Below are 14,195 nucleotides of genomic sequence, written 5' to 3' on the forward strand. Positions count from 1 at the left end.
CTGCTGACAGGCTCCTGCCTGCTAGCTTTACACTCTTTTTATATGATGTACAAGATCTCATCTCCCTTCCCCAATAGATCTATAAAGTCTACTTTGAATGAAATGCAGTATGGCACTTTTCCATTTCTTATCTTGCCTTAAAAGCATCCGTACATGCAAATGGCTTCGAGAGAGAGAGAGAGTTAAAAAAAAATCTGTTTTGTGAAGATGCTACCCAGGAGCAACAGATATCAAACACCCAATGTGCTGTATTCATGCCAATGCTTTTAAGCTCTTCATCTCCAAGGACTCAACAATAAATTGTCATCTAGAAACCTGGGGCAAAATGCAACAGTTTAAAATCTGATACCACTAAATTCAGCTCATCTGCCCTGGGAATTTGCTCTTGTGTTTTTTTTTTTGTTGTTGTTCAACTACAAAGGATTCTTAGTGAAGTAGGGATATTGAGTATGAATCATCCTAAACCCACTTGCCTTGGGCTGGAATCAAAAGCACTGTTGTGCTGCGTTGATGTTTTGTTTGGTTTCCTTAGATTACGTTCATCCTGCTTTTATGATTTTATAAATAACTCCAGGCAGCGAACATACCTAGTGCTCCTTCTTCCTCCCATGTTCCCCACAACAACAACAACCTTGTGAGGTGTGTTGGGCTGAGAGAGAGAGTGAGTGACCGGCCCAAAGTCTCCCAATTGGCAGGACCGCAGCATAAGTACCTGCTTCCACTTACTCCTTGGCCTTGCTATCCAGGGCTGTCTTAATGCATGGGCCTGATGGGCGCTTGCCCAGTGGGCCCCATGATCATAGGGGCCCCACACTTAGCTGTGTATGTTACCCCTTCAATGCACCTTGTATCATATAAATACAGCAACTGTATGGCTTCCTGAGTATTACTGTGTTTTTCAAGCCTCATGTATCGTTCAACTGTTTATCATGTTGATTCGTTGTTGATGCATAGCATGTTTTTAAAAGTTTTAACACTGATTTTGTTGGAAGTGCCAATAAAATAAATATATGTTTAATTTTATCGACCAGTTACATTTTTATTCCTGTGAATTCTGTGTTTCCCCGAAAATAAGACAGGGTCTTATTTTCTTTTGACCACCCCAAAATAAGCCCTTGGCCTTATTTTCGGGGAAGTCTTATTATTTTTGAGGCAGCGAGCGTGGTCACCTCATGGCTGATGCTGTGTTGCAATATTTTCAGGGAGGGCTTATTTTTGGTGGAGGGCATGCACACAAAAGCCCGATTGGGCTTATTATCTAGGGAGGTCTTATTTTCAGGGAAGTAGTGTAGGGGCCCCAGTACACTACTTTGTAGTGTACTGGGGCCCCTACAAAGTAGTGTACTGGGGCCCCTACTACATAGGGGCCCCAGTACACTACTTTGCCCGGGGCCCATAATGCTGTTAAAATGGCCCTGGTACTACCTGTGAGTCAGGATTTGGTAAACAGACATCAAACCAAGTTATGCCCGACTGACAACTATTGCAGCCTCTAGGATTGGCAAACATAGATAGGGTCTCCTTGACTCTGGTGTGCTTCATTGAGTCCATGTAGCTTTCCTGGCGTGAATAAGGAAGATTGTCTTGCCTCTCCAGTTAGAAACCATGAGAAACCTGAACCGTGCAAGCAGACAGACTAAACGGAGTTTGCAATTCATCATTTTAAAAATCCATTTTAAAGAAATTGATTTAATCTTTCATGCCTGGTAAGTTTTTTTTTCTTTAAAAAATTTTTTTTGTGAAGCTTTATTCTGTGAAGCAGGGAGCCTGTTCAAAAGGACAGCTGTGGCCATCAAACTTTGAGAAAATAGTTTCCCGCAAACCACTGTTTGCAGCTTGGCTGCTGTGAACCTCTGCTATTACCAGTGTATGTGATGCTATAATACTTTGTCATCTCTAAAAGGAAGCAAAGTCCATCTAGTTTGTACCGAGACAAAAATAATCTCCAGGGACCCAAAAGCAGGATCCAACTGTTAATGACCAATCTGATGAACTCATGAGAGGGAAACTATCATTTAGCTCCATGTTGATATATTGCTAGTCCCTTCCCAGGCATCTTTTGTGTTTTAGGAAAGCATCTGGTTGGTGGACAGGAAGTCGTCTTGCAAAGGCAGGCCCTGTTCTGTGCTCCCAATGACACATGCGGCCAGCTTCTGCTATCAGCGCAAGATATTTGCTGCAGCCATAAATCCTTAACTGAAGTAACGCAGAAGCAGGTCGCAGACTTAAAACTTCCTGCTGCACAAGTGCACAGGAAAGACGTAGGCACGAGAAATGCTCCTCCGAAGGAACCCAGAGAAAACAAACCACACGTATTTGGGGAGAAATGAAAACTAGTCAGTCTATGGCAGTGGTTCTCAACCTCGGCAGGTCTTAAGGGGTGAGAACTTCCGTTGCTGGGCTGGGGAGTTTTGGAAGTTGAAGTCCACACCACTTAAAAGTTTCTGAAGTTGAGAAATACTGATCTCCAGTTCGATAGGTAATTCAACAGAGCAGATTGGCTGAGTTTTTAGGAAAGGAGGTGGAACGCTATTCATTACCAAGAGCTGGTCAAGCAGTCATCCCTGACTACTGTACCAGCTTGACTGATTTGCTGAATTGGCCTTATTCTTTTCAAGAGGATACAAGCAGCTTTTGTTCTATACTTCAGAATTTGAAAGGTGAGGCTGGCCTTAGGACCTTGCCTGACTCAAGTTCTGGATCAGTTGACTCAGCCTGTATCTGGATCTCCTCTAGTGAGTTTTCCATCAATATACCGTCTTTCCAGTTAACAGAGGAACAGAGTTGGAAGGGACCTTGGAGGTCTTCTAGTCCAACCCCCCTGCTCTGGCAGGAAACCATTTCGGACACCTTCTTGCATCTCAAGCTGAGCTGAGATTCAGGCTAGGATGATCAGGCTTTGTGAGTTTATTTGTTTTTAAAGCCAATGATATGATTTGTACTTAGTTTTGAAGCACTAAGTATAAATTACAGGAGTAGCAAATGAAGGACAAATAAAAAGTAAATTAAAAAATGATTAACATCTCTTCTGTTATTTCTTTGTGCTTTCTGTCTTTTTAAAATCTTTTTTATGGTTTTCATGTTTTTTATATAATTAATGATAAAGGGGACACGGGTGCTCAGTGGCTGAGCTGGTCGATCAGAAAGGTCGGCAGTTTTGCGGTTTGAATCCCTAGTGCAACTTGATGGAGTGAGCTCCCGTTACTTTTCCCAGTTTCTGCCAACCTAGCAGTTCGAAAGCACATAAAAACTGCAAGTAGGAAAATAGGAACCACCTTTGGTGGGAAGGTAAGAACGTTCCATGCGCCTTTGGCATTTAGTCGTGCCGGCCACATGACCATGGAGACGTCTTTGGACAGCGCTGGCTCTTCGGCTTTGAAACGGAGATGTGCACTGCCCTCTAGAGTCAGAAATGACTAGCACATATGTGTGAGGGGAACCATTACCTTTAATGATAATGGCTTTAAGTATTGATTGGCTGTTTAGCTTTTGGCATGTCGCCCTTGGTCACTTGTTTGATGAGAAGAGTGGCTAAAACTTGGCAACTGGATTTCTTTCTCTTTAGAGTCTCATTCATTTCCTTCCTTCCTTCCTTCCTACCTTCCTACCTTCCTTCCTTCCTTCCTTCAATCTTGCCTTTATTATTTTTACTCAAGGCAGTGAACGTATCCAACACGCCTCCCTCCTCCTATTTTCCCCACCACAACAACAACCCTGTGAGGTAGCTTGGGCTGAGAGAGCGTGACTGGCCCAACGTCACCCAGCTGGCTTTCATAGCTAAGGTGGGACTTGAACTCAGAGTCTCCCTCTTTCTTACCTGGTGCCTTAACCACTAGACCAAACTGGATGTATGAATTCAAATAGAGCTTGCTATATTTATTAGTGTGGTCTTTTCCTAAAAGCTTTACTGTAAACCAGGCTTTTTTCTCAGATAACTGAAAAATGTACACAAGTCTGATTTCAAAACCGTCTCCTGAATCTTGAATCAGGCTCCGAACAGACCATTGTAATTGGCTAGGGTTGCACATCACAAAGTTATAATATAGTTGTTTACTTTGAGAGTTGCATGATCTGTAGGCACAGCCTTTGGTGGTTTGGAACTCGTGTTTTATGATTTAATGCCGTGTCCAAAACCCCGGTCTCTTATGGCTTAGGCAACAAATCATGATTAAAATCGGCCACAGTCCTTGCGTCGACTCTTTTATGCATATTTCATTTTGAAATAAACCCTGCTATATTGAGTTATAACTAATTCATGGATAGGAGAACCTTGAGTCTCAGGGACCCGATGAATTACAATTCCCAGCGGTGCCAACCAGCATGACCAATAATATGGAATTCTAGAACTTGTATGCAACATCTGGAAGGTTTCAGTTTTCCACCTTTTTGTGTGTAGTGTCTGAATTCAGGACCTCGAGTTTGCTGGCGAGATGGAAGGCAAACCAATTTAATAAATAAAAAAAATGTTTGCATAATATTCTATATCACAAACTAGCTGACCTTAGCTTAATTAGATAAAGTGAACAACCCAAATGATAAGTTAATGATTTAGTTCAGACCCATAGAAGTGATCGGTTTAGCATGTATCATGCAACCCCAACTGTGGTTATAATAATCACCTAAACTCATCTCACCACATCAAGAGGGAGAAGCATTTTAGAGTATTGGGGTTTTTTGGGGGTCACATTAAGTTCTGTAGCCCCACATCCTACCTATCACCTTCTTCTGTTCTTCTGAGAAATATCATGGTTGGTCAGTTGCAGTTTGAGGCTGCAGGGAAGGGTGAGATTGCTTGAGTCAAAGCAAAAGAATAAGAGGTCCGTAACTAGTTGTGCAATTGGACCTTAACACGGTTTATTGACTAAATTACAGTGACCAAGTTCATACAGAACAGTGATGGCTAACCTTTTTGTCCTCATGTGCTTGACAGTGTGTGTGTGTGTGTGTGTGTCCACACCCACAATGCAATGTGCCCCCCTTCGCATGCATGCATGTTTTCTTCCTATGTAGAAGTTGGCGAAAAGAATTTTGAGGGTGCTTTTTCCCCACCTTATCAATTAGTATGCAGTCATTGTTCTTCAGATTTTCCACGCTTCCCCTTCCTGGCTGCCAAGAGATAAATCATATTCTCAAATTTGATCAAATAAAACCTTCACTTAGCAGGAGTTCGGCAAATGCTTGAGAGAAATGCCCAGCAGGTTCTATAGACAGTAACTTTCATAAGATTTCCTCCCCAGGCAATGTAGTGAAAAAAGAGTTATTCAGGTAGTCCTCAACTTACGACCACCATTGAAACCCAGAATGTCTGTTGCTAAGCGAGATCATTGTTAAGTAAACCTTGCTTTATTGTATGACCTTTCTTGCTACAGTTGTTAAATGAATCTGTGCAGTTGTTAAGTTTAGTAACACAGTGGTAAAGTGGATCTGGCTTACCCATTGACTTTTCTTGTCAGTAAATCACAAAACAGTGATTACATGAAGCCAGGACGCTGCAGCCATCATCAATATGACTCAGTTGACAAGCATCTCACTGTCAGCAAATTTCCCGACAGTTAAAACAATTAATCAGTGGAACAGATCCAGAAGTTGGGAATGCTCAAACGCTGGAGGTTCTTAAGAAGAGATTGGACAAGCGTTTGTCTGAAATGGTGTAGAACAGCGATGGCGAACCTTTTTTGGCTCGTGTGCCATAAGTGGGGGGAGCGCAGGGGGGGCGTGTGCGGGCGTGCCGCACCCATAATGCAATGCGTGACCCCCAGTGCGCATGCACGCACTACAGATGCTCCCCCTCCCATTTTTACATGCTTTTTTCGCCCTCCAAAAGCTCCAGAGGCTCGAAGGGTCATTTTAAGCGTTTCGAAGGCTTTAGGGACCGTCCGGAGGCTTCCCTGACGCCTTCGGAGCGCTCAAAACGACCCTCCGAGCAAACCAGAAGTCACTTCCGGTTTGCTCGGAGTGTCATTTTAAGCATTCCGAAGGCTTCAGGGAAGCCTCCGGACGGTCCCTAAAGCCTTCGGAGTGTTCAAAACGACCCTCTGAGCAAACCGGAAGTCACTTCCAGTTTGCTCGGAGGATCGTTTTGAGCGCTCCAAAGGCTTCAGGGACTGTCCGGAGGCTTCCCTGATGCCTCCAGAGGGCTTCCCAGGGGGGCGGGGGAGGCTCTTTTCGCCCTCCCCAGGCTCCTTTAAAGCCTCTGGAGCCTGGGGAGGGCGAAAAATGGCTTTTAAAAAGGGTGAACTCAGCTGGCCAGCGCACACATGCGCACTGGCCAGCTGACAGGGCAGCGCCTCGCGTGCCCTGACAAATGGCTTCGCGTGCCACCTGTGGAACGCGTGCCATAGGTTCGCCATCACTGGTGTAGAATTTCCTGCCTGAGCAGGGGGTTGGACTAGAAGACCTCCAAGGTTATTCTATTCTATTCTATCTGAATTTTGATCACATGGCCATGGGGATGCCACAAGGGTCATAAACGTGGGAAAACGGTCATCATTCCCTTTTTTCAGTGCTGCTGTAAGTTCCAGTGGTCACTAAATGAGCTGTTGTAAATCAAGGACTAACTGTACTAAGCTGCCTAGATTGATGTCTTCTGGTTGGGCTCCCCTCTGTAAAAGAAAGCCATGCAGCAGGTCCTGCAAAATTTCACAGTGAATTGGGCGAGCAATGCGATGCCACAGTTCCCCTGTGGTTGGAGACAAGGCAAGGTGAAATATGAAAGTGAAACCAACATGCAGAGGATACCCATAAGTGTTCGTTTCCCATCATTTGATTGAATTTGAGGCAGGGTAGTTTCCCACAAGATCCGAATCCAGAAAATATGTATTGAAAACAAAAATGGGTGGGGAGACACTGTTTCCACTTGGCTTGCTGGGTTGGGAAATTAGTGATTTCCATCAACTGCTGCTGGGTAGACTGGAGATTCTTTTTCAGTGGGATGGAATAAGAAAATAAATATAAGACCGTGATGGCGAACCCATGGCACGCGGAGTCATATCACCTGGCACGTGTGGCATCTCCCATTCCTCTTCTGGGGTTCTGGCATGCATGTGTACGAGCCAATCAGCTGGCCTTTGTGCGTGCCGCAGCTCCAGAAACTGGAAGAGCTGATCTTCCCTTTTCCGGCCTCCGCCAGCCAGCTGATTGGCACATGCTTATGCGTGGCCATAACCAGAAGACTTGCTGGCTAGCGCTCATTTATGTGCCGGAAACCGGAAGTACATTTTCTAGCGCGTGCATGCCCCCTGGGCAGTTCCTCTTCCTGGTCACAGCCCAGACGAGGGCGTGTGCGCACGAAGTGCTCCCTTTTTGGTACTTGGTGCCAAAAATGTTCACCATCACTGGTATAAGATTTTATTGGCAATAAGTGTTTGAACCTTGTGCTTTGATATGGCCTATAGGCTAATCAAAAAAGCTATCGTATCATCATAATTGACTACTTGTAATAGATTTTGCAGCCAGATCTATTTGGGGGAACATCAGATCACAACTGCCTCTGCCCCACCGCTCGGTGGAGAAATAAGGAACTTTGGGGTTTAGCTATTTCCAGCCTCTTTTTTTTGAGGCTCTCTCCTTTCTTCCTCCACCTCCCCCCTTTCCTTTGGGGCTGCTGTGAAGGTCAGCATTGGAGACAGAGGACTCCCATCGTTCATTGTATCAAGCCCCCCCCATCAAAAACAATTCCGCAAAGTAGCCGTCAGCAGACAATGATTTGGGTTGACAACTGTGCAGTCAGCACTGGGCATGATGGCGAGGTGTAGTTGGTAGAGTCAGAGCCAGGGGTTGGCATCGATAACGTGAGCTGGGACCCCAACAGGGATGAAATCCTCCCGGTTCGGCCTGGTTCAGCTGAACCAATAGGGACGATTGTCCTTGGTTCTGCGAACCGGTAGTAAAAAAAAAAAAAGCTTCCAAGGATCACGTTACTCATCTGTGAGCTGCGGGGTCATTGGAAGCTTTTTCCCTGCTTTCTAAAGCAGTTTTTTCCCTGTCTGTTTGGGCAAACCGGCAGGGAGTAAATGCTTTAACAAGCTTTAGAAAAAGGTTCTGACAATTGCGTGGCTCACAGCTCAGCGGGTTGATCGTCGGAAGCTATTTATTTTAGTTTTTTAAAGCATTTTCCCCCTGCTGATTCGACCAGCAGGGGAAACAAAATGCTTTAAAAATCTAAAAAAATACCTGAAAGTGAAAAAAAAGTTGGTCACGCCCACCCAGTCACATGACCCCCACCACCACCACCAAGCCACGCCCACAGAACCAGGCAGGGGAAATTAGATTTCACCATTGGACCCCAAGTGCACCAAGTGGGGAACAATTTTCAGCATCTGCTTCTCAAAAAGATTGGGAAAGTGAGAAGTACGCACAATGTCCTTTTCACGGTCTTTTTGTTTTTTCCCCCCTCCAAGGTCCAATGATCGGAACACTGGAGAACAAACTCAGACCAGACTTTTCGGCAGCATTTATTCATTGATTCGTTTGTTTCTACGAGTTTCTAGGCTTGACAACTCCCAAATGACCCTGGGCGGCTTCACGGATTAAGAGAACATAGAAAAGAAGCCATGTCAGATCAAAAGAACAACAGACGCCCAGAAAGAACCAGCGGAACACGCTCCCTAAATCAGGGGGTGTGGGGGTGTCAAACTCGATTTCATTGAGGGGCTGCATCAGGGTTGTGTTTGACCTTGGAGAGGCCGGGCTAGGCATGGCCAGGGTGGGTGTGGCCAGCTCGATGTCACCTGTGGTGACCCGAGTACTCTGCCAGTGAAAACGAACTCCTGAGCTCCGTTTTCGGCTGCGACGACCTCTTGCAACGCAGCCCTCCTGAGCTCCGTTTTCATGGCAGAGAGTTGTAGGAGGCTGCCGCAGCCAAAAATGGAGCTCAGGAGCCTGTTTTCACTGGCAGAAGCACCACAGGCTGGTCCTTTGTTGTTTCTAGCCCCACCAGCCAGATCTAAGCACTCCACTGGCCACCTCTGACCACCGGGCCTTGAGTTTGAAACCCCTGCCCTAAATCATTTGCAGCCCAAATGGTCCTGCAGGCATCTTGGCCTGGGGAAAGGACTGAGGTTTTAGGTTTTGCCTGAAGGCAGCCGCTACCCTACCACCTTCTCAAGAACATTCTCTAGAAAGGTGAGATAGAACACAAATTGTCCAGGACTCTTGGGTCCAGCGGTGGCTTCTGGAGGAGAAGATGCACCACGAGCACTTTCTTCAAGGCTGGTGGAACCAGCTCGTCTCTCAAGAGGCCAATACCACCTCATGGACTGTAATGGAATGTGAGATGGAAGATCTCACCTTAGAAGATGTGAGGTACAACTAGACACAAGGACAGTTTTTCCCTGAACGCCATCACAAACAATTAATTCCCTCACCACTGTCAAACTATTCACTAAGTCTGCTCTACTATTACTATTTGTCTTCTCATTGTTCCTATCACCCATCTCCTCCCACTTAATGACTGCAGGACTGTAACTTTGTTGCTTGTATCCTTATGATTTATATTGATATTGATTGTTTCCTGATTGCTTACTTGTACCCTATGACTATCATTGGTGTTGTACCTTATGATTCTTGGCGAATGTATCTTATCTTTTTATGTACACCAAGAGCATCTGCACCAAAGACAAATTCCTTGTGTGTCCAATCACACTTGGCCAATAAAGAATTCTATTCTATTCTATTCTATTCTATTCTATTCTTCTTTATGTGCACAAAGAGCATATGCACCAAAGACAAATTCCTTATGTGTCCAATCACACTTGGCCAATAAAGAATTCTATTCTTCTTTATGTACACAAAGAGCATCTGCACCAAAGACGAATCCCTTGTGTTTCCAATCACACTTGGCCAATAAAGAATTCTATTCTATTCTAAAAAAAAAAAAAAAAGATGGCGGGGCGAATGTTGCCTATAGCAGCAGTCCCAAGTCCTTTGGGCAACAGGGACCGGTTTCATGGAAGAAAGTTTTTCCATCGACTGGGAAAACCTGCAACCTCGATCCTTCACATGCAGAGTTTCGTTTCACCTGCCCGTCACCACCAGCTATGCGGGCCAGTTCCTAACAGATCACGAATCGGTAGTGGTCCCTGGTCTGGGAGTTGGGGACCCCTGGCATAGAGAATGATCAGATAAGCAGAGGAGGAGCCCACAACTGAGTAACGGCTAGAGAAAGAAACATAGTAAAGGATACTAATCAGATGGTAAAACTAGACAGAGGGAGATTTATACTTTCAGATTTGCAAGAGAAATGTCGGCCTCCCAAGTAGACCAAACGGAAAAAGAATGACCTCAAGATGAACTCAATCTACTTTATTGTAAGGCCGCAGTAACAGAATCTTGCGTATCTGAGATTAAAAATGTCTTCATTTAGTTGCTTTCCTTGGGGTCATTTTTGAGCCTAATAATTTTGCCCTCTCCATGATTGTGAGTTAATGCTTATGTGAGTGGGCATTTGTAGCTGAAATTACCCTTCTGTTTTAGATTAGATTCCAATTCAGAATTTTTTTGGGGGGAGGGCGGGTTAATGAGGTTCTTTCTGAGCCTCTTCCTCTTGTCTTTTGTAGAAAAATAAATTTTAGACACAATGGGGGAGTTCAAAAGACACTTTCTGCACTTTGCAATTCAGACTCAAGCTTACCTAGTACATAGGCACTGGGGCAAGTTTTTGACATCACAAATAAATGAGTGTAAACTCTACTTTGCCTGGATGATCAGCCATTTGATCTCTCTGGCCATTTAATGTAAGGGCAAGGCTATCTATAGAAGATACTTTGTAAAAGTGCCTCTAATTGCAAATATATCCATTGACCTCAAAGATCTGTTTGTTTATTCCGGGCATTTTAGCAGCAACATTTGACTTAGAAGGCCATAGAGAGAGGAGGACTATAAAATTTCATTAAGATTTAAGAGGCAATTGGGAAGTTTGTGAAGCCAAACCATAGGGAAAATTAGCATTTTAACGAACGTTTCTTGCGGAGTAGATGTTAAAAGCTACATACCATGGGGGAATCTGTATAACAAGTCTGTTGAGGGAACTTTGACAAATAGAAACATAGATTTTCTGGTCTATATTTAAAATAAAATTTCATAAAGCAAATTGATAGATTCAGTGCTATTTTCCTAATGTAGTTGGTAAAAATAGACGTGACTTATTTTCGTGTGTATTCTAGCTTAGGTTTGAGCAAATGCCATACAATAGGCACTGTCCTTCATCACCGGTTTCCAAGTAACTATGGTTATAGTGGTGAAAGTTATAAGCAATTGACGGAGGTGATCTATTCTAGAGGTGGTTGGTAGAATAATAGAGAAAATTCTGCCTCGGTACCGTTTGTGCTTTTGATTTTGAGTCATTATCTAATTCTTGCTAATTTTAATGTTTCTATACTTATGGTTTTATTGTATTGTAAGTGTCCCAGAATCACTTTGAATAGTGAGGTGGCTGGCAAATTTGATAAATGAATACATATAAATAAAAAGTATGTTTCCTTTTTTTTCCCCCTTTAGACTCCTGTTCTCCAGCAAGAAACATGGAACAAGTGAACTGACGTGAAATCTCATTCTGGTGAGCATTTCCTCTGATGTAGGGGTGGGTGGGTGGGTGGAGCACGCCCCTGGTCTTGGGGGTGGTGGTGAGATTCAAATAATTTAACAAATTTAAATTTAATTAAAAAAAAATTTTTTTTACTACTGGTTCTGTGGGCGTGACTTGGGCGTGATGTGGCTTAATGGGTGTAGCTTGGTGGGCATGGCAGGAGAAGGATCAGTGGTGGGATTCAAATAATTTATCAACCGGTTCTCTGCCCTAATGACCAGCTGGGTAGGCGTGGCTTGGTGGTCATGTGACTGGGTGGGTGTAGCCAACTCAATGTCACTCAGGTCGAGGGGCGCTTCACCTTAGCGGTTACAATGTAATAAGGGTTAACCAGAGAGGCAGTTTCTGTAAGCAGGGCCATAAAGATTAGGCTAGAAACAACACCAGAATGTTTCCTTCCTGCCTTCCTCACAGGATTAGCCCTGTAAAGTGGAGAAAAACAAAAGGAAATTTCTTCCAACAACTGGTTCTCCGAACTGCTTAGAAAGTTAACAACCGGTTGTCCTGAATAGGTGCGAACTGGCTGAATCCCACCACTGGTGGGCATAGAAAATAGCCAGACAGAGCAGCCCCTCCCTCTCCAGTGGGACTTGAGTCTATTCTAGGAAACATCTCAGACCAGCTCACCCTTAATTTATACAAAGATAAAGGACATTCAGACTTGCAAGATTCTAAAGCCGTTACAATAAAAATAGTTTTAGGCCAATATGGCATTGGTTTCTTAATCTAGGCTATTTTATAGGGCTGACAGGGAAAATGGAAGCAGAGATGGGTGTCCTCCAACTTTGGGGAGTTAGAATAAAGAGGAAATGAATCATCCAGATCTGGAAGAAGATAATTTAAAGAACCCTGAAAGGAATTGCTGTCGGATATTGCTTCCACCTGTTTCTCCAGAATAGAGAGAAGGCTCTTCACCCAGGACAATCTGCATCCTCAAATCTGCTTTTTTACAGCCCTGAGAATTCCTCCCAACTTGTGTGGTGGGAAACGCGTGGCAAAGTTTCCTCTGTGGGAAACCCACGAATGCACATTCTTGTTTTCCTATCACTTTACTTGTTACGTTCCACTTGATTTGGAACGTAACTTCATCTGGATGGAAGTGGTGGGGGCACTTCTTGGGGGCAAAGGAAAGCGAGATGGTGGAACCTGCATTAGAATGTCAATGCCACAAAAAAAAAAAACACTGTGTGTAGAGGCTACTGCAGATCTGCAAAGTAGCAATAGACTGAATTTGCAAGGCTGTGCCCCTTTCTGTGCTTTTGATCTATGAGATCAATTCAGGAGAATCTACCGTGTGTGTGTGTGTGTGTGTGTGTGTGTGTGTTTGACCAAGTTATTGTCTGCCTACATTTCTAGATGCCCCTTATTGCTCTTCTGTTACTAATGGAGGGCTGCTGTTGGCAGGTGCCTTTGGGGTCCCTGTCATTCTGAATTAGGATATATCTTCAGCTCGGTGCTTATTTTTCCTACGGTCTTCACTGCTCCATGCTTACGTAGCCGCAGGAACTCTCTGGATGCAATTCTGTTCTTCCTTTTGTCCCTTCTACCTTCTGAAGGCAGGAAAGCATTCCGGCCACAGTCCAAAACCCCCAATTTAATCCAAAACCAGAATAAAATCCCTTTTCCAATATGATTTATGCCTTTATGCCTTGGGTTTAGAGAAGGGTAAGGGTAATGTTCTGACTTAGGCTTCACAAAATCACGAAACAGACTCATTGCCCCCCCCAAAAAAACCCTTTTTATTTGACTAACGTGAATTTCTAGCATTCACATACATAAAAGTCCCAGCAATAAGCCTTTCAAAGGTGAATTGCAACAACAGACCTTATCAGTCCTTGGATAGTTGCCAGGCCGATAGCTTCCAGGCGCAACGCTGCAAAATGAAATACCTGGCAAGGAGTCTCTGTGAGGCATAACTCAAGCAAATCTTCACGCTACTAAACTAAACGAACTAATTGTCTCCTGCAAACTCCGCTCCCCTTTTGCTCCTATTTATTCCCTGTGGGAGGGGCCATTCAGTGTCCACTTGTGCCTTTACTCCCGAGTCGGCCTTTGTTCCTTAACTGTTCCCTTCTCCTGACAGCTCTGCGCATGCGCACATCAGGAACAGGCTCCAGCTGTTCTTCTGCCCCACTGATCTCCGACTCGGAAGACAGCTGATAACTGTCAGATGACCCTGGCCCCCTCTCTGCCTCCAACGCAGAGCCCTCATCAGAGCCTTCCCCAGACTCCAGGACTGGCCCATGTTCCTCCCCAACCTCCTCACTGTCCGAATCTGCAGCCAGCTCCGCCAGCCACGGATGGGCTACAACAGATAATACGTATCTTAAGACAATCCAGATCTGCCTGGGATTTGGCATTGCTTTGATTTGTCGGGAGAATTGGTCTTTGCTTCTCTGGCCCCTCCCTTTTCATTCCTTCATTGATACTCCAAATGGCCAAGAGAGATCAGAAGGCATCTAGTTTTATTTCCTTGGATTATAAGGAATATTGTCCAGCTGGCAAAATGCTCTTTCCTCAACCTTCAAAAAAATGTTTGGTCATAATAATTCCCTTTTCTCCAGGATGCCTCTTTGATTGAAAGCTCAGCTACCAAGGGAGTTGGGTTGAT

At 44.4% G+C, this 14,195-nt stretch overlaps 2 protein-coding genes across 3 annotated transcripts in view; one reads left to right on the top strand and one right to left on the bottom strand.

The window, feature by feature from the left end:
- Positions 1 to 14,195, bottom strand: part of LOC309396643 (digestive cysteine proteinase 2-like) — a 415,994-nt gene that overhangs the window by 124,274 nt on the left and 277,525 nt on the right. The window lies entirely within an intron of this gene.
- Positions 1 to 14,195, top strand: part of FGR (FGR proto-oncogene, Src family tyrosine kinase) — a 49,738-nt gene that overhangs the window by 15,375 nt on the left and 20,168 nt on the right. For both annotated transcript variants that reach the window (XM_081961899.1, XM_081961900.1), the window contains exon 2: positions 11,497 to 11,554. The gene's annotated coding sequence lies outside the window, so the exon portion shown is untranslated. The remainder of the gene's footprint in view (positions 1 to 11,496; positions 11,555 to 14,195) is intronic.

The sequence above is a fragment of the Natrix helvetica genome (assembly GCF_964273705.1).
Source record: "Natrix helvetica genome assembly, chromosome: 9".
NCBI classification, from domain to species: domain Eukaryota; kingdom Metazoa; phylum Chordata; class Lepidosauria; order Squamata; family Natricidae; genus Natrix; species Natrix helvetica.